This window comes from Nomascus leucogenys, unplaced genomic scaffold (genome assembly GCF_006542625.1).
Source record: "Nomascus leucogenys isolate Asia unplaced genomic scaffold, Asia_NLE_v1 001429F_37246_qpd_obj, whole genome shotgun sequence".
NCBI lineage: Eukaryota > Metazoa > Chordata > Mammalia > Primates > Hylobatidae > Nomascus > Nomascus leucogenys.
Window position 1 is genome coordinate 1 of NW_022096362.1, and position 20616 is coordinate 20616.

The 20616-nt window shown below is 38.9% G+C and overlaps 1 non-coding gene and 1 pseudogene across 1 annotated transcript; one reads left to right on the plus strand and one right to left on the minus strand.

Moving 5' to 3' along the window:
- The first annotated feature begins 74 nt into the window (after positions 1–74).
- LOC115833894 overlaps positions 75–20616 on the plus strand; it is a 34301-nt pseudogene continuing 13759 nt past the window's right edge.
- TRNAT-CGU lies at positions 6457–6532 on the minus strand. Its single transcript has one exon. It is a non-coding gene; the product is annotated as a tRNA-Thr (tRNA).

Here is a 20616-nt window from a genome sequence, read left to right on the forward strand (position 1 = left end):
GAAGTAAAGAATGATGCCTCCTAAGAGGGTTCTTGCTGCAGGAACTTAAGGACATCCTCCTCCTTCATTTGCAGGACATCAAGGGCTCCAGACATTGTGAAAGTTTCCCTTCAAGTTACAACGGGAATCCAGAACAAAGCCGTACGGACTCCTCGGTGGGTAGCGTGGAAACGCACACATAGGTTTTCATTTGGGACTTGTTTTCTTCTTCCACCTGGATCTAGATTTCCCCAGACAACTTTCTGAGTTCTGCTCTTTTGTACTCTCCTCCTAGCATTTCTAATTGTGTGGACAGCCAGAAGCAGTGAAAATTCAGGGGCCCTGGTGCAATGGTGTAGGAAATCTGTGATAGGGTGGAGACTACCTGGAGAAAGAGAAACACACTGGAGCTCCAACCTGAAGCCAAGTGAGTTAACGTTGGCCAGGTTTGTTGTGGGTGAAGCTTTGAGGTCATAGGGCTTAGCTATTCCCTTTTCTTGGAAAGGGGTGTCCAAAATATGGATTTCTCATGGATTACAATGGCCAGGTTCTACTGGTTCATTGGGACGTTTTGTCTTTCATGGTTTTTGATAGCTGCCTGAGAGATATGTGAGGGCTCCACACAATACTGTGGGGTTAAACAGCAGAAGTAAAAGATGCCTGAGAATCCATGCTTGGCAAAATGGAAGGTGGTCCAAGCTGTTTTTCACTGATTTGCGACTCTGTGGCCAATCAGGAGTCAAGGAATGAGGGTCAAAAGAAAGAAGGTCACCATTTGTCTTTGTCCAGAAATAATTCAGACATCAGATGACCATAACATACCTGATGGGGAAGCCCTGCCAGGGGACTCTGTGACTTAGCTGGTTAAAACCTCTGTCCTGGGTTTGAGTCTCAGAGAAAACTGAACTTGTTATTCATCCGTGCCCCCTCTCCTGCTCCTTAAGGAAGTAGGAGAGCATGCTCTCGTGTTTTCAAACGAAGGAAATTTCATGCTATATTTGGAATTTCAACTTCACATTTAAAATACATTTTCTAATACAAAGGTAGCATGCAAAGGCTTTGACAAAGAAAACTGGTATTGATTTTGATACATTCACCAACACACGATTTGTACGGAAAAGAAGTGCAGAACAATGATATACCATGATTTTTACTGATGCTTTAACAAGGTTTCTTTCTAGAAATTCAAGCAACTTTATCTAGTCCCATTCCTCATCCACACACCTTTTGCCACGCCTGCCTTTGGACCTTTGGTACAGTGAGGTGGAAGTATTATTAATTCATTTAAAGATTCAAGAACAAAAAACCCCGAAGTTCATCTAGAAATGTAGAAGGCAAAGAATTTAAATACGCTGTTTGGCAATGTTTCTGAGATTTTTACTTCAGCTAGATGTTTTGGTCTGGGAACAGTGGGGAGTTATCTGTGTCTTCTATTACATATTTTGTGTACATTTCTGTGAAAGTCGATTTAACGTGCGATAAAAATAACTGCTGCCAAAACCCAAGACCTAAGTTTTTTTGTTTTGTTTTGTTTTTTTGAGATGGAGTTTCTCTTTGTCGCCCAGGCTGGAGGGGTGTGATCTCAGTTCACCGCAACCTCCACCTGCCGGGTTCAGCGATTCTTCCACCTAGCCTCCCGAATAGCTGGGATTACAGGCTCTGGCCACCATGCCCGGCTAATTTTTAAATTTTTAGTAGAGAAGAGGTTTACACCATTTTGGCTAGGCTGGTCTCGAACTCCTGACCTGAGGTGATCCACCCGCCAAGGCCTCCCAAAGTGTTGGGATTGCAGGCGTGAGCCACCGTGCCCAGCCAAGACCTAACTTTTAAAACCTATTGGTAGATTGCTGCTGTAGGCTGTAAGCTATTCCAGCGAAGGAGAGCTGGCTGTCTTCAGTCAGAATGTTTTAAGCATTCACGAGGCAAAGCGCTGAATGCCACCTTACATTTAGACAACCTTTACCTACTAACTCACCCAGAAAAACTTGGAACCTGATGCCCAGCCCCTCTGTTGCTCACAATTCAATTCTCAGAGGCAGAGGCGGCTATTGGAGGAGCCCCGAGGAGACAAGCATAAGGCAACCAGTGGCAAGATTTTCTGCTCCTCAGCCTTAGATGACCTAATGCTCATAAAACATAGATGCAAGGAAAAATTTCTCTGAGCTGCCTATTTTTTCTTATTTCCATTCTTTTTCAGTCTTGCTCTTTAGTGATACCTCCAAACGGAACTCAAAGTGCATGGGTCTGTAATGTGACTGCAGGGTTCGTGCTTCCTGCCAAGGAGATCTGATGGAAAATGTATCTATTTATGATTTTATTTACACTGGGCTACAAGTCGATATCTACATACAGTTAGAAACGATAATACCACGACCCACACACAGCTTTGATGTAAGCCTGGAAAGTTTTAACATTAATCAACATAATTTAAGAGATATTGTGTCTGGAAAAAGTATAAAGAAGAACTCCTTGTGGAGTAATCTGTGCCCCCGTTTCAATGTCTGCTTGTTTCAGTCACGTTAGCAATATATTCTTCTCACGCTAAGTTTTATAAAAAGCCACAGATGACTGCCCGAATAAATAGCATAGTATTAAAAGCAACACATTTGACACTCTCCTCTTTTTATAGGAGCAGGGGAAACGTGACAAACCCATGCAAAGAATGAGACAGGAGAATGAAGAAAATGAATGGCTGGAAGAGCTGGGGGCCGAACCCGGGGTCTCATACATGAGAAACACACGCTCTACCACTAAGCTACCCACCCCGCCCGCAATTGGGTCCTGTTGGCTTATATATAAAATATCACTTTGTTTTCAGTTTGTTTGTTTCATTTCTGTTGGTTGGATAAAGATCGCAGGATTACATTCCTCTACTTTCATGAAATCACTGAATTGGATATTGTTTGGCAGCTAACAGTATCCTAATATACTTATAACAGTATACTAAGACACTAAGATTACAGTCCAAATGACACAGTTTCTTATCCTCAGACTTTCCCATTCCTGTTAGCCTGCTCCAAGCTCCATTCATAAGCAAACTGCATGAAAGCGACTGTCCTCCACCAGCAAAAAGCAGAAACTTCCAACATTGAAGACTGTTCAGTCATGGAGAAGGATCCCTGATTTTAGCCTAGATCTTTAGTCCAGAGTTCTTCCAATTGAGCTATGTTTGCCACACTTCTGCTTTCTCCCGCAATACTGACTCAGATAAAGTGCCCCTCAGTCCAGAGGCAGCCTTCGGCAAGTTGAATTCACACTGTATTTGTCAGACGCCGTAACAACATCCATTTTCCAGCTGACTCTCAATCCTCGTTAATGCATCACGAGCTCTGAGATTGTCCTCAGTTTTGATTCCAGACCTTCATCTCTAATCCTCCCTTAAGGACTATGTTCACAAAGGATTTTTTTTAAAAAAGCTTCAAAATTTTATTAACTTTAATCAATTGACGTTTTCCCAGACTAGAGGAATAAACAGGGCAACAGCAAACGCAGAACAGCGAAGCCAGAATGGGTGACTGAGCAAAGCTATCACAACAGGAAAGCTTGCTGTGCATATAGATGTTCCAAAGAATAAACTGGAGAGCCCTCCAGCTTTCAGAGCGCCATCAATGTTCACAGTGCCATCAATAAATGAAAAAATGCGAGGAAGTCCTGGATAGCACAGAGCTAATAGAATTAGATTGGCCAGCAGGGGAAGAGCATAGTTCATAGCTGTTCTGTCCCTGGGATGCTTTCATCACTTCCATAAAGAGTCTGAAAAAAAAAAAGAGGGTGTGTATCATAGACAGGCACAGTTCTAGGAACCTGGGACACCTATTAGTCGATGCAGAAGTTCTGGATTAGAAAACTGGATAGAAGGAAGAAGGAAGAGAGGAAAAAATTCTCTCCATCACTTGAATTTATCCGAAAGACAAATGTTCTCCATCACAGGTAATGAACATTATTTTGTCTTCAAAATTAAAGCACGTTGGTGGTGGGACTTTCTTTACTTTTTTTCTTTTTTCAAGCTCCTTCACGAGATGCAAGAGCCCTTATTCAAATTTATGTGTTCTATTCCAGGTATGTGATAAAGGTTTATAAATAGTCTGTGTCCAAGGCATTCGATTTGTTATCCAAAGTGTTTTTCCTGGGATGGCTGGAAAACCATCCTAATTTTCCCCACTGCTAGTGTCTTTAGGATAATACCCAAATAATTCCCACTGCTAGTGTCTTTAGGATTAGCTATTATGGCAAAAAAAAAAAAAGTCCACAAGTTTCTTTTTCTTCTTCTTCTTTGTTTCTCTTCATTCTCCTAAGTAACATTGTAGAAAGAAAGAATAAGTGAAAAGCTGGTTAGTGTTATTGCATTCATGATGTTGAATAAGCATTTTTTTCTTTTGTTTCTTCTTTCTGCTATCACAGAAATCATGCTTAATTTCTGTGTGAGTAGTTTAAAAAAAAAAAAGGAACTGAAGGCATAAAGTAGGAGAAAGGATTCCGCATTGCGTTACTGAAGGTATGTGTGCTATAAAAGTACTTGGGAAATCGAATAAACAAAACCATGGAAGTGCTGGGCGTTGAACTCTGGACCCCATACAAGCAAAGCATGTGCTCTACCACTGAGCTATATGTCCGAAAGATGAACAAGGCTTTTTAAATTTTTGATGAGGTTCAAATTATTGCATTTTATGCCTTTGGAGATATATCAAGATGTATCTCCAAGAGAGTTTGGCTATCACGAGAGTGTTGCTCAGTGGTAGAATGCATACTTAAAATGTGTGCTGTCTCGGTTTCATTTCCTGAAAACGTTGCTGCTCTTTAGCTACTCACCAACAACCACCCCGTCTTTTGTCACACACTTTAATTGTATACATGATCCAAAGGACTCTCTTTAGTGCTACTCCATTTGTACGCCATAAACTTCTGCACCACCTAGGGCAAAAGACTATGGCAAAGACTAGATGGAAGAGGATAAAACAAAGGATTAATAGATCACTCGAAATCATCACTAGGAGACAGAAACCTGACCACACATTAACGGAAATTAACCTTGGGTTCCAATTCTCCACATCTTTAAAGATTATCAAAGACAAAAAGAAGAGAAAAACAAAGAACAACACACTTTATGTTTTATTTTTATTATTTTTAAAATTTTCTTTGTTGTGTCTGGCTCAACCAACAGGATGTGGAAGGGCAGGAAGTTTTTTTTTTTTGTTAATTCCTGTCACTTATCTTCTGTCTCCCTCCTCCACGTATCCATCCCACGCTGCCAAGGAATTCTATTCAGCCATCACACATAGGAGTCAGTAAGTTCTAAGTCTTTCTTAGTGGGTAAATACATTGTATAATAAAAGCACTTAAGAAACCTGAAAGCTAAAAAGTTGGAAACAATCGAAGTATTGAAAGAGAAATTGAATAAAGTTTCTAGTCTGCAGTAAGCTGAGATAGCTCGGTTAGGAGGGCATTAGACTGAACATCTAAAGGACACTGGTTCAATTCTGGGTTTTGGCAAGTTTTCCTTTTCAGAGGAGAATCTACCAGCGATCTACCGTTGCAGTCTTAAAATTTCATATGAACTGCATCTCTTAATTTATGATTAGTAATTGATATTCGGGGGAGCAAAAGAGCATGGCACGTGAGCAAAGGAATTTCATGTCTGACTTCCTTTGCTTCTCCATATATAATAAAGCAATAGCAATGCCCCATGAATTTTGATGTGTGAAATAAAGATGAACTGTAAAATTCATTTTGATACTTATAATTTTATTTTATTTTTTCTTAATTAGAGTGACATTAGACAGAAAATGAAAAATACCATGACAGGCCGAACAAAGAGCGACTGAAAGGGAAAAGCTTTGTATTTTAGCACCTTTGATGACACTTGCCCCTACTTTTTGAGTAAGGGGCCCTGTATTTTCATTTTACACTGGGCCTGTAAATTATATAGCTGGCCTTCATCAATATTAAGTAGACATTCATAGTACATATAATTGTAGTATCTATAATCGGCATTCATAATTACAGATAATTCATAATTGACATTTTACAAATTTGGAGAATTGAAGACATTCTAACTCTTCACATAACTATCGTTGAATTATAATAACAAGAGCACTGGCCAGTATTGTATTAAAATCCATGCCCACAGTATACGTTCCCTCTCTAAACTTCAATTCATTGTTCTTAACTCTTTATATAATATTGGAATACTTGAAACGACCTTGCACAGAAAATCCCCATGGCATATATGGGTTATCTTTTTTTAAGCAAAAAAAAAAAAAAAGGGGGCAGGATACTATAATTATCGTCCAGCTCTTTGCTATTTTTATGTAGTCCTATGTTGGGAGGATGTACAGTTCCAGTTTGTTTCCGAAGCCTTCAGATGCCACCTATTACATCCAAAATCAGGGGCGGAGGATCCCCGATGGTAGAAAGGAACGGCAGAAAATCTCAAGTTTTAAGAGAGTGGGCAGGAAGGCCTGCCCACATTGCCAGTCAAGGCCCACGCTGGGATTTGAACCCACGATCATCCTGTTTACGAGACAGGCACTTTAACCAACTAAGCCACAGAGCCCATGAAAACTGTCCTTGATTTCCTTCTATCAGAGTATACTTTGCTATTTGTGGTAGAATTTAGATTTTCCTTTTAATTAAAGAAAAAAAATGTTGTTCATTTCTTGGATTTTTATTTGGCCTTTGATTCCACTCACAGCCACTCAGACAGTGAATAACAGCTTTGATGGAAGCACTGATTTCAAGGGAAAAATTCAAGCACGATCAAAGGAGAAGGGACTATGAGTAAATATTTTTATTTCATGCTCATTTTAGGCTTTCTAAGGCATTTGGCTTAATGTTTACATTGTGCATCTGCGACAGAGGAAGGTGCCACAAGTTCTTCCACTTTAAGAGTCAACCCCTGGAAATGAGCTCAAGCAGTTCCTATGATTTACACAAGTTTGAAAAGGAAGGAAAATGAGTGAAGAAGGAGCTAATACATTCAGTGACTTTTTCTAGGGAACATTACAGCTCTTGATCTAGACTCATAAAGAGATGGAAGACAAGGAAGACAGGAGGGAGGAAAATAGAGCATTTTGGAGTTTAGCGATTATCTTGTCCCTTTAAAATGGAACTCTCTCTGCCAAGAGGAGAATTCAAAGGAGATTCACAGATTAGGACAGCACCTACCAAATGAGTTAGTGGAATAGATATGTGTGCCCCAGCTAGATTGATTCATGGAGCTCAGTTGATAAGCATTCAAACTATTAATGTAAGAAATGAAGATTCGAGTCTCTGTCACCAGTCTTTTTTTTTTTTTTTTTTTTTTTGAGACAGAGTCTTGACCAGGCTGGAGTACAGTGGCACAATCCCGGCTTACTGCAACTTCCGCCTCCCAGGTTCAAGCAATTCTTCTGCCTCAGCCTCCCGGGTAGCTGGGATTACAGCCATGCACCACCACATCCAGCTAATTTTTGTGTTTTTAGTAGAGACGGGGGTTTTACTATGTTGGCCAGGCTGGTCTCGAACTCCTGACCTCAGGTGATCTGCCTGCCTCGGCCTCCCAAAGTACTGGGATTATACGCATGAGCCAACGTGCCCGGCCTAGAAGTAGAGTATTTTCTAAGAAGTTGAAAAAAACAATAATTCATTACAACCTGAAGCTAAATCTGCTAAGATATGTTACAACTAGTGATGGTGAAATTATGAGAAGGAAAGAAAGAGGCTTAGCTGAACAAGTTTAAAAACTTGTGATGAATGTAAGCCTATTGGTATTTATTATATTATTCATCAAAAGATAATTCGTGGAAAATATTTGATGGTATCAGGTGTTATTGGACAGTAACGTCAACAGTGGACTTAATTTGCTCTGGTGGACCAACCATCATCACTTTTATAAATTTTTGACAGAAATTAGAAGCTGAAGGTCCTGACAAGAGGGATCACACAGCAGTTTAATGACATAACACTGACAAGTTGTGTGTGTGTTTTTTTTTTAACTCTGGGCTGAGATGGAAATTTTTTTGAAGGGGAAGAGCTGCCCTCAATTACTATGATCAAACACTGAATGGCTTTGGAAGTTAGCTTTTTTTTCAGATGGGATAATGCTTTTTAACAAATGCAGCCCAAAATTACAAGGCAAAACCATGTTTATATATAAAACTTGTACTGTAATAAAGTCATTTTGATGACAGCTAACACTGCTAGAATCGTAGTAATATTCAGCTGCCCTGTGCACTGCCTGTGCTGTCAAAAGTTAAAAGAAGCAATTCTCCAATCCCACAGAAATTTTCAGCAGATATATTTTCTGAACTTGAACTACAGTACCAGCAGTGTGTTAAAAACTTAGTGCAAGGGCAAAAGCAATTTTCATATTTCAAAATTTACTTAACTATGAAATTGAGGAGCTTCAAACTAAGCCTCACTTTAAAGTGACTAATTCGCAATGTAATGACATGCTAAAAGCAAACATAAAGAGATGAACCTACTGGAATACATGAATGTCTTCCATGAATGAATATGCCCCAAATCATATACTCACAGATTAATATTAGCCATTTGGCATCTCCTATCTTTATGGAAAGATATTTTCAAAGATGAAATAAATAAAATTGCATTACAGGTCATTAACAGATGAGCATTAGCAAATGACTTTGATGATAGGAAATACTAACTTTGAGCCCCTCTCTGTAATAATAATTATTGGTATTATAATGATGATTTAATACTTCTCATTATCAATAATTATACTCAATTAGTATTATATTTGAATTTCATCAATAAATATGAGTGGACTTTTTTTTCCCTTCTTATATAAGTACCTACATAATATCCTTGATTTGGCCATTTGACTTGCAAATCCTGAAATATTTACTACTTGGCCATTTACAGAAAAAAGTCTCTCTCAGGCTTATTTTATGAAAGCACTAATCCCATTTATGAAAATTCCACCTTTATCACCTAATCACCTTCCAAAGGCCCTAAATCCTAACCTAATGACATTGGTGATTAGGTTTCAACATATGAATTTTCGGTGATGGGGGCAGTCACAAACATTCAGATTACAGTAGGAGTATATTTAAAAGCCTGGAAAACGCAATTAACTTTGCACAAGCTTACTTTGACAAAGAGCCCCTAGGTTGAGCTCCAATAATTTCTATCTCCTAGTGTTCAAGTATTTGTGTAATACTCTCCCCTTGAGTGTGAATGGGACTTGTGACTTACTTCTAGCTGACAGAATGTGGCAAAGGTAAAGGGATGCCACTCCCACAATTACATAAATATGTATATAAAACATATAATATATTGTTTATATTATTATATACATACATTATTATAATCTATAATAATAAGTGTATATAAGCCATTTTATATATAGATATATAAGCAATTTTAAATATATATACACACACAAATACATATTCAAAATAGAGCACAAAAATCCTGCGTAGGTCATTGATGATAATGACAGCATTTGGAGTGGAGAAGATCCAGAGATCGAATCTGCAGGGAAGAAGAAGGAAATGACAATGGGAGACGATAGGAACAGAAGAGAGAGGGCCAGAGTCTGGTATATTTGACAGGCTTGAGTCTCAGGGGAATGACAACAGCATTCACTCCAAAAAGACCTGTAAGCAGCAACTAACGTCCTACTAGAGAGGGTAGAAGGCTTTAATACAATTCATTTATGCTGTAGATTTCAGGAACATGCTCCTATAACATGCCTTGGCTGAATCACCAGACATTAGGGGTGCACGGTCTTTCTGGGAAAGTGGAGGGGGTGTTTTTTGTGGAAAATGTAACTGTGATGCTCCATAAAGCTGGTGGCATGGAATGGCTTTGTGTGGCGCTTTTTGCATGGAAAAGGCGATTCCCACTTACTTTAGATGGAGCTTGTGTTCTAGAGCTCGTGTGATTTAGTCCACAGAACAACTGGTGATTTTTTGTGACTCAAAGTTGTCCAAATTTGTGGGGTAGGAGAGATGCAGATTAACTAAACTCCTTTATTCAAACATTTACAGCAGCCTCTCACTTTGTGTGACCACTTGGTTTCTTTTAAAAAGTGGCGAATTATTTGCAACAAGCACTTAATTAACACAAACCAGACCAATCATCTTTTCTGTGTCCTTTTCTCATGTTTCATGGAAATATCCTTAGACACGTTTAAATTTTAACTGGGCTTATTTGAGCAAAGAACAACAAAATGAAACATAGCAAAACAAAACAAAAACGGTTGAAGAATCAGGCAACCCTGCAAAGCAGGCAGGTTCAGAGAATGCCAACCAATAACACGGCCTAACAGCATTTATGGGAAACAGAAGTACAGTGGAGATAACCTCATTGGTTACAGCTTAATTGATTAATTGGTTACAAAGCCTCCAGCAATTAACGCTCAGCTACTGTATTTCAACTGCATGTTAGCTTGGTCTGTTAGACTTAGTGGAGGAGCCCAGTCCAAATCAATGGCCTCCTAGACATTTTATTCAACAGATAGAATAGCCTTTATCTTTCCTTCAAACCTCTTGCTTTTTTTTGCACTCAAGTCTCCCTCTATAATATTTCTCCTGGTTTAAGTGAAACACAAAAACTATTTTCTGTCATAAACTGGATTGCGTGATCAAATTTTTCTTTTTTGTTTTTTTTTTTTTTTTGTTTAGGTGGAGTCTCGCTCTGTTGCCCAGGCTGGAGTGCAGTGGCACTATCTCAGCTCACTGCAAGCTCTGCCTCCCGGGTTCATGCCATTCTCCTGCCACTGCCTCCTGAGTAGCTGGGACTACGGGTGCCTGCCACCATGCCCGGCTAAGTTTTTGCATTTTTAGTAGAGACTGGGTTTCACTGTATTAGCCAGGATGGTCTCGATCCCCTGACATTGTGATCTGCCTGCCTCAGACTCCCAAAGTGCTGGGATTACAGGTGTGAGCCACCGTGCCCATCCTGTGTGATCAAATTTATGTTGATTCATCAAAGTTATTATTAGGACTACGAATTTAGACTACTGGGAGGGAAAATGTAGAAATATCCCACAAACATAAGGTCATTGTCCTAACTCAGTGCAGAGGGTGTGTCTGTGCCCCCTGTTCATGTGATGGTGTGTCTGTGCCCTCCTCTGATGTCTCCATAAATGCTTAGGTCTTCCACTCCATTTCTTTTTTTGCAGACTTTTCAGAAGATGGTGCTCTCTCAACAATATCCAGAGTCTGAGCTCAGCACAGGTAGATGACAAAGGAGTTTTTCTGCACTCTCGCTTCTTTCACTTCAGGATTCAAACTGCCTCCTTTTGAACTGCCTCCTCAGTTCAAAACTGGCATTGTTGAACATCTACTTTTCTATCTTTTAGGAGAAGGTAAAGAAACAAGAAAACAGCTTGTTTCTTTATTGGGGATGATCTCTTCTATACCTGTCATCTGGGCCAGCCTCATGGATCTGTGACCAGTACAGTTCACAGGGCTTTGAGCTCCACACATTGTGTAACGAAGTCTTGCTTTTCATTATTGGGTTCTTCATCCCACAGGACGCTGCTTTTTCCAAAGTACTCGAGCTGGCTGACTTCTTAAAAATGCCCCAGCCTTGCTGAGTGGCGGCTCATGGCTGTAATCCCAGCACTTTGGGAGGCCGAGGCGCGCAGATAACGAGGTCAGGAGATTGAGACCCTCCCAGCTAACACAGTGAAACCCCTTCTGTACTAAAAATACAAAAATTTGGTGGCGCGTGGTGGCACACGCCTGTGGTCCCAGCTACTCTGGAGGCTGAGGCAGGAGAATCGCTTGAATCCGGGAGGCGGAGGTTGCAGTGAGCCGAGATCATGCCATTGCACTCCAGCTTGGGTAAAAAGAACGAAACTCCATCAAACAAACAAACAAACAAAAAACCCAAAACCAAAAGAAATCACCATCCTAATATTAATATTAAACTTTCCCCCAAATCCAAGAACAAACCCTCTTGAACTAATTCCTGATGCTAGTCTGAGGTGCATGAAAGATGAGATTGAAGTGTGGTTAAGTGTCTAAGGAGATCCTCTTCAAGTTAAGGTGATTTTCCTGCTCTCAGAACTTTAATTTTTCCCATTACATTTTTGTGAAGTACAAGACTGTAGCCTACATAGCAGTGATTGCTCAGAGTGGCAAGGGAGAGTAAGTGAATAACAAAAATGTAAACAAGTAACTTTGGTAGGGTGGAGGAAGCACTGGGAAGATGTTAGTAAAAGAATACAAAATTACAGTTAGAAGAAGTTCAATAAATCTATTGTACAACATGATGACTATAGGTAAAAATAATACAATGTATTGAAAAATGATGAGATTTTAAAATGTCACCGCAAAAATGATGACTATGTGAGGTAATGCATATGGTAATTAGCTTGATTTAGCCACTCCACAATGCATATGTGTGCATGTAACATTTTACTTTTTATTTCTATTTTAAATTGACAAGTAAAATTACGTTTTTATCATTTGAGATAGATATCTCAAAATAGCATATTGTACATGATAAAAACAGAATTTTACTTGTCAACTTAAAATTAAAAATACAAATAAAAAATAAAATGTTATGTAGCACTTTTTTTAGAACATGATATTAGCACAGATTATCTTCTTGTATATCAAGATGGGTTTTAGAAACCACAGGAAATTCCGTGTGACCCATAGTTACCCCAGTCAGCATCCCTGACTTACCACAACAACAAGAAAATTACATAAACTTTTTTATATTGGCATAGGTGTTTGTTCTTACTATTCTCCACTTAGAGAAACTGGTAACAATAATTTATTCCAAAAAGTGTTTATCATATCTCAGCCTCAATCTTGAGTTACCAATTTTAAAAAAATTCCTATTATCTGTTGTCTGCATTGGGACAGAAAAGGTAATGGCATGTTCCTTGTAAATGGGAGCTTTTAGTTGAAGAGGTATGATATCACCTGTGAAATATACTTGTACCAAAAATAAATGACAACCAAGGAGAAAATGGTCATGGGTGGAATGCTTTGATGTCAAGGCTGAGAAAAAGGTTTCCAAAGCAGTTGAACTCTTTGATGAGAGATTGACAAATTAGCATGAACAGTTCACTGTCAATCACCAGATATGCCAGGAGTAGCGAGCTGCCTGACTTGCCCGAAGTGGAGTGGTAGAGCTTCAGAAGTAACTGTTGTGGCTGTAAGAGAACATGAATTCATCAAGGGACAGAGTCTGGGAGATGAGATTTTTGGAAAACCCAGACTTAGGGCTAAGGAGAGTGAACTATCAGAGAATTGCATGGAAATGTCAGTATGATATGAATCAGAGTAATTGAATATCACATTTTATTCATAAAGGGGGAGATTCAAGAAGCTGGATTGTGAAGTAACAGTAAAGCTTTTCTGGATGTAAGGAATGATAAAAACAGTACAACAATACACATTTTTTTAAGACAGAGTCTCACACTTGTACCCAGGATGGAGTGCTATGTGCAGTCTTGGCTCACTGCAACCTCCGCCTCCTGGGTTCAAGTGATTCTTCTGCCTCAGCCTCCCAAGTAGCTGGGATTACAGGTGCTCGCCACCACACCCAGCTGATTTTTGTACTTTTAGTAGAAGTGGGGTTCCACCATGTTGGCCAGGCTGGTCTCGAACTCCTGAGCTCAGGCAATCTGCCCACCTCAGCCTCCCAAAGTGCTGGGATTACAGGAGTGAGCCACTGCACCCAACCAACAATACACCTTTATGTTTGTCTCCCAGAACGGAGTTTTAGTAAAGTGGTGAAGATGAATGATGGTAGATATAGGAAGTTTGAGATAGAATAGATGATGAGAAGAGGGAGGATTGACAATACAGAGTATTGCCACAGCATGTATATCCAAGAACACTACATTGGTAAAGGATATCCATAGAGCAGCTAAGGGTATCTTCAGTGTCTTGAATTATTAAATAATGATGACATCATCCCATATGTATTGTAGATTTATCCCATATGTATTGTAGATTTATCTCATATGTATTGATTTTATGTATGATAGAAATGCTGTAAGCAAAAATTTGTTTAACCAAAATACCACATTCACCTAGACAGTTTGAAGAAACAGAAATTTACTCTAAAATTCCCTAGTTTGAAAATAACTTGATATGTGATCTGAAATGTATTATTATGTATTCATAAAAACTCATATGTTACCTTAGTAATATTGCTAAAAGGCAGTTTCTTTTAGATTTTATGAGCTTTAGTAGTAGCTGATCTACACACTCTTGTCTAGTATTTAAATAGATAATATAAGATGAATACTCTTTCATAGAAAGGTCATCCTTCAGTAACTGCCTTGGGAGATTTATGGGTCTTAAAATCTCTATGGAATCTAAATTAGCTTTTTATTTATTGGTCTGCTTTGAGTGTAAATGAAAACAGATGAATGCCACCTTCCTTAACAATAGTTTTTTGTTCATTTTAAATCTGAAATTTTTATTTTGGTAATACTTTGAATTTATATTAAAGCTTTTTTAGCTTTTTTCCCCCTAGCTATTAATAGAAGCAAACTCTTACTGTTTATTTATGACAGAACACACATGCAGGACTTGAAAGATGTTACTAATAATGTCCACTATGAGAACTACAGAAGCAGAAAACTGGCAGCTGTGATTTATAATTGATAACAAGAATAAAGAGCAGCTCACTAAGTATATATATTTTCTCCAGAAAAGCTATTCTTTCTGTAGTCAATAATCATATTGTTTCATTGTCATTAAATTTCTCCTGGCTACTCAGTAGAAAATTTGGATAAAGTTCTCTATGCAAAACAGCATAAGTTTATATTGTTATGTTTTGTTAAGAGTAGAAGCCATTTTTAATGATCCATTTTGATAGAGTTTTCACTTACAGATTATGTGGAAACGAAGGAAAGGCCTTAACAAAAGGAATATTTAGATGAATTTATTCTTGGTTACCTTCTCTATTCCTATACCAGGGAGTAAATTAGCTGGAGTTTCAGTTTCTTTTGGTTGTTAGAGTGGTGTAAGTGACTACAAAGTGTGTAGCTTTGCCTTATTGAGCTTATATCTCAAGCTGTGGTGTTTTTATGTTGGGGTCAAAAAAGAGGTGTGTGAGGAAGCTGGTAACCATGTCTGCGCCCTACTTTTAAAAAATTTTTCATCATTGAAGATCATAATTACATCATATGTCACTTAACAATGGGGATGGATCCTGAGAAATGTGTCATTGGGCTATTTCATCATTCTGTAAACATCATAGAGTGTACCTACACAAACCTAGATAGTAGAGCCTTCTACACACCTAGGTTATGTGGTCTAGCTATTGCTTATAGGCTATAAACCTATACAGCATGTTACTGTACTGAATGTTATAGAGAGTTGTAACATGACGTTAAGTATTAGTGTATCTAAACATAGAAAATGTGCAGTAAAAATACAGTAATGTGAAGGAGCTCTTCAAGGAGAACTACAAACCACTGCTCAATGAAATAAAAGAGGATACAAACAAATGGAAGAAAATTCCATGCTCATGGGTTGGAAGAATCAATATCGTGAAAATGGCCATACTGCCCAAGGTAATTTACAGATTCAACGCCATTCCCATCAAGCTACCAATGACTTTTTTCACAGAATTGGAAAAAACTAATTTAAAGTTCATATAGAACCAAAAAAGAGACTGCATAGCCAAGTCAATCCTAAGCCAAAAGAACAAAGCTGGAGGCATCACGCTACCTGACTTCAAACTATACTACAAGGCTACAGTAACCAAAACAGCATGGTGCTGGTACCACAACAGAAACATAGATCAATGGAACAGAACAGAGCCCCCAGAAATAATGCCGCATATCTACAACTATCTGATCTTTGACAAACCTGACAAAAACAAGCAATGTGGAAAGGATTCCCTATTTAATTAGTACACACAACAAAGAATTCAAAGTATAGCCCAAACATTTTAGTTTTTTATTTTTTATTTTACTTTATTTTTCTCCAAAAATACATTTTCAGACCAAAGCTCAAACACTTTAAGATTGGATTTAGGCCAGGCACAGTAGCTCACGCCTGTAATCCCAGCATTTTGGGAGGCCAAGGCGGGTGGATCACGAGGTCAGGAGATTGAAACCATCCTGGCTAACATGGTGAAACCCCATCTCTACTAAAAATACAAAAAATTAGCTGGATATGATGGCAGGTGCCTGTGGTCCCAGCTACTTGGGAGGCTGAGGCAGGAGAATGGCATGCACCCAGGAGGCGGAGCTTGCAATGAGCCTAGATGGCACCACTGCACTCCAGCCTGGGTGACAGATCAAGACTTAGTCTTGGAAAAAAAAAAACAAAAAACTGAATTCAGAGGGTATAATGATTTTGAAACTTCAAAATGTTTGACTTTAAAATTTTTGTTAGTGTGATAGATGAAAATTCCATCTTTGTGGTCTCTTTTCTTTTCCTTTTTTTTTTTTTTTGAGACAGAGCATCATTCTGTTGCCCAGGCTGAAGTTCAGTGGCGTGATCTTGGCTCACTGCAACCTACATCTCCCGGGTTCAAGCAATTCTCATGCCTCAGCCTCCCAAGAAGCTGGTATTACAGGTGTGTGCCACCATGCTCAGCTATTTTTTGTATTTTTAGTAGAGACAGAGTTTCACCATGTTGACCAGGTTGGTCTCTCTTTTTTTTTTTTGGAGACGTAGTCTCTCTCTCTGTTGCCCAGGTTGGAGTACAGTGATACTATCTCGGCTCACTGCAAGCTCCGCCTCCCGGGTTCACACCATTCTCCTGCCTCAGCCTCCCGAAGTAGCTGGGACTACAGGCGCCCGCCACCATGCCCTGCTAATTTTTTGTGTTTTTAGTAGAGACAGGTTTCACTGTGTTAGCCAGGGTGATCTCAATCTCCTGACCTCGTGGTCCACCTGCCTTCGCCTCCCAAAGTGCTGGGATTATAGGCGTAAGCCACTGGGCCTGGCCTTTTTTTTTCTGTTATTTTAATGTTCATTTGCCTGATTGCGACTGAGGTTGCACCTTTTTTTAATGTTAATTATTATTATTATTTTTTTAATTTTATTATTATACTTTAAGTTTTAGGGTACATGTGCACAACGTGCAGGTTTGTTACATATGTATACATGTGCAATGTTGGTGTGCTGCACCCATTAACTCGTCATTTAGCATTAGGTATATCTCGTAATGCTATCCCTCCCCCATCCCCCACCCCACAACAGTCCCCAATGTGTGACGTTCCCCTTCCTGTGTCCATGTGTTCTCATTGTTCAATTCCCACCTATGAGTGAGAACATGTGGTGTTTGGCTTTTTGTCCTTGTGATAGTTTGCTGAGAATGATGGTTTCCAGCTTCATCTATGTCCCTACAAAGGACATGAACTCATCAATTTTTATGGCTGCATAGTATTCTATGGTGTATATGTGCCACATTTTCTTAATCCAGTCTATCATTGTTGGACATTTGGGTTGGTTCCAAGTCTTTGCTATTGTGAATAGTGCCGCAATAAACATATGTGTGCATGTGTCTTATAGCAGCAGGATTTATAATCCTTTGGGTATATACCCAGTAATGGGATGGCTAGGTCAAATGGTATTTCTAGTTCTAGATCCCTGAGGAATCGCCACACAGACTTCCACAATGATTGAACTAGTTTACATTCCCACCAAGAGTGTAAAAGTGTTCCTATTTCTCCACATCCTCTCCAGCACCTGTTGTTTCCTGACTTTTTAATGATCACCATTCTAACTGGTGTGAGATGGTATCTCATTGTGGTTTTGATTTGCATTTCTCTGATGGCCAGTGATGATGAGCATTGTTTCATGTGTTTTTTGGCTGCATAAATGTCTTTTTTGAGAATTGTCTGTTCATATCCTTCGCCCACTTCTTGATGGGGTTGTTTTTTTCTTGTAAATTTGTTTGAGTTCATTGTAGATTCTGGATATTAGCCCTTTGTCAGATGAGTAGGTTGCAAAAATTTTCTCCCATTCTGTAGGTTGCCTGTTCACTCTGATGGTAGTTTCTTTTGCTGTGCAGAAGCTCTTTAGTTTAATTAGATGCATTTGTCCATTTTGGTTTTTGTTGCCATTGCTTTTGGTGTTTTAGACATAAGTCCTTGCCCATGCCTATGTCCTGAATGGTATTGCCTAGGTTTTGTTCAGGGTTTTTATGGTTTTAGGTCTAATATGTAAGTCTTTAATCCATCTTCAATTAATTTTTGTATAAGGTGTAAGGAAGGGATCCAGTTTCAGCTTTCTACATATCGCTAGCCAGTTTTCCCAGCACCATTTATTAAATAGGGAATCCTTTCCCCATTTCTTGTTTTTGTCAGGTTTGTCAAAGATCAGATAGGTGTAGATATGCGGCATTATTTCTGAGGGCTGTTTTCTGTTCCATTGGTCTATATCTCTGTTTGGTACCAGTACCATGCTGTTTTGGTTACTGTAGCCTTGTAGTATAGTTTGAATTCAGGTAGTGTGATGCCTCCAGCTTTCTTCTTTTGGCTTAGGATTGACTTGGCAATGCAGGCTCTTTTTTGGTTCCATATGAACTTTAAAGTAGTTTTTTCCAATTCTGTGAAGAAAGTCATTGGTAGCTTAATGGGGATGGCATTGAATCTATAAATTACCTTGGGTAGTATGGCCACTTTCACAATATTGATTCTCCCTACCCATGAGCATGGAATGTTCTTCCATTTGTTTGTATCCTCTTTTATTTCATTGAGCAGTGGTTTGTAGTTCTCCTTGAAGAGGTCCTTCACATCCCTTGTAAGTTGGATTCCTAGGCATTTTATTCTCTTTGAAGCAATTGTGAATGGGAGTTCACTCATGATTTGGCTCTCTGTTTGTCTGTTATTGGTGTATAAGAATGCTTGTGATTTTTGCCCACTGATTTTGTATCCTGAGACTTTGCTGAACTTGTTTATCAGCTTAAGGAGATTTTAGGCTGAGATGATGGGGTTTTCTAGATATACAATCATGTCATCTGCAAACAGGGACAATTTGACTTCCTCTTTTCCTAATTGAATACTCTTTATTTCCTTCTCCTGCCTGATTGCCCTGGCCAGAATTTCCAACACTATGTTGAATAGGAGTGGTGAGAGAGGGCATCCCTGTCTTGTGCCGGTTTTCAAAGAGAATGCTTCCAGTTTTTGTCCATTCAGTATGATATTGGCTGTGGGTCTGTCATAGATAGCTCTTGTTATTTTGAGATATGTCCCATCAATACCTAATTTATTGAGAGTGTTTAGCATGAAGGGTTGTTGAATTTTGTCAAAGGCCTTTTCTGCATCTATTGACATAATCATGTGGTTTTTGTATTTGGTTCTGTTTATATGCTGGATTATGTTTATTGATTTTCATATGTTGAACCAGCCTTGCATCCCAGGGATGAAGCCACTTGATCATGGTGGATAAGCTTTTTGATGTGCTGCTGGATTCGGTTTGCCAGTATTTTATTGAGGATTTTTGCATCAATGTTCATCAAGGATATTGGTCTAAAATTCTCTTTTTTTGTTGTGTCTCTGCCAGGCTTTGGTATCAGGATGATGCTGGCCTCATAAAATGAGTTAGGGAGGATTCCCCTTTTTCATTTGATTGGAATAGTTTCAGAAGGAATGGTACCAGTCCTCCTTGTACCTCTGGTAGAATTCTGCTGTGAATCCATCTGGTCCTGGACTTTTTTTGGTTGGTAAGCTATTAAATATTGTCTCAATTTCAGAGCCTGTTATTGGTCTATTCAGAGATTCAACTTCTTCCTGGTTTACTCTTGGGAGGGTGTATGTGTTGACGAATTTATCCATTTCTTCTAGATTTTCTAGTTTATTTGCATAGAGGTGTTTATAGTATTCTCTGATGGTAGTTTGTATTTCTGTGGGATCGGTGGTGATATCCCCTTTGTCATTTTTCATTGCGTCTATTTGATTCTTCTCTCTTTCCTTCTTTATTAGTCTTGGTAGCAGTCTATCAATTTTGTTGATCTTTTCAAAAAACCAGCTCCTGGATTCATTGATTTTTTGAAGAGTTTTTTGTGTCTCTATTTCCTTCAGTTCTTCTCTGATCTTAGTTATTTCTTGCCTTCTTCTAGCTTTTGAATGTGTTTGCTCTTGCTTCTCTAGTTCTTTTAATTGTGATGTTAGGGTGTCAATTTTAGATCTTTCCTGCTTTCTCTTGTGGGCATTTAGTGCTATAAATTTCCCTCTACACACTGCTTTGAATGTGTCCCAGAGATTCTGGTATGTTGTGTCTTTGTTCTCGTTGGTTTCAAAGAACATCTTTATTTCTGCCTTCATTTCGTTATGTACCCAGTAATCATTCAGGAGCAGGTTGTTCAGTTTCCGTGTAGTTGAGCGGTTTTGAGTGAGTTTCTTAATCCTGAGTTCTAGTTTGATTGCACTGTGGTCTGAGAGACAGTTTGTTATAATTTCTGTTCTTTTACATTTGCTGAGGAGTGCTTTACTTCCAACTATGTGGTCAATTTTGGAATAGGCGTGGTGTGGTGCTGAAAAGAATGTATACTCTGTTGATTTGGGGTGGAGAGTTCTGTAGATGTCTATTAGGTCTGCTTGGTGCAGAGCTGAGTTCAATTCCTGGATATCCTTGTTAACTTTCTGTCTGATTGATCTGTCTAATGTTGACAGTGGGGTGTTAAAGTCTCCCATTATTATTGTGTGGGTGTCTAAGTCTCTTTGTAGGTCACTAAAGACTTGTTTTATGA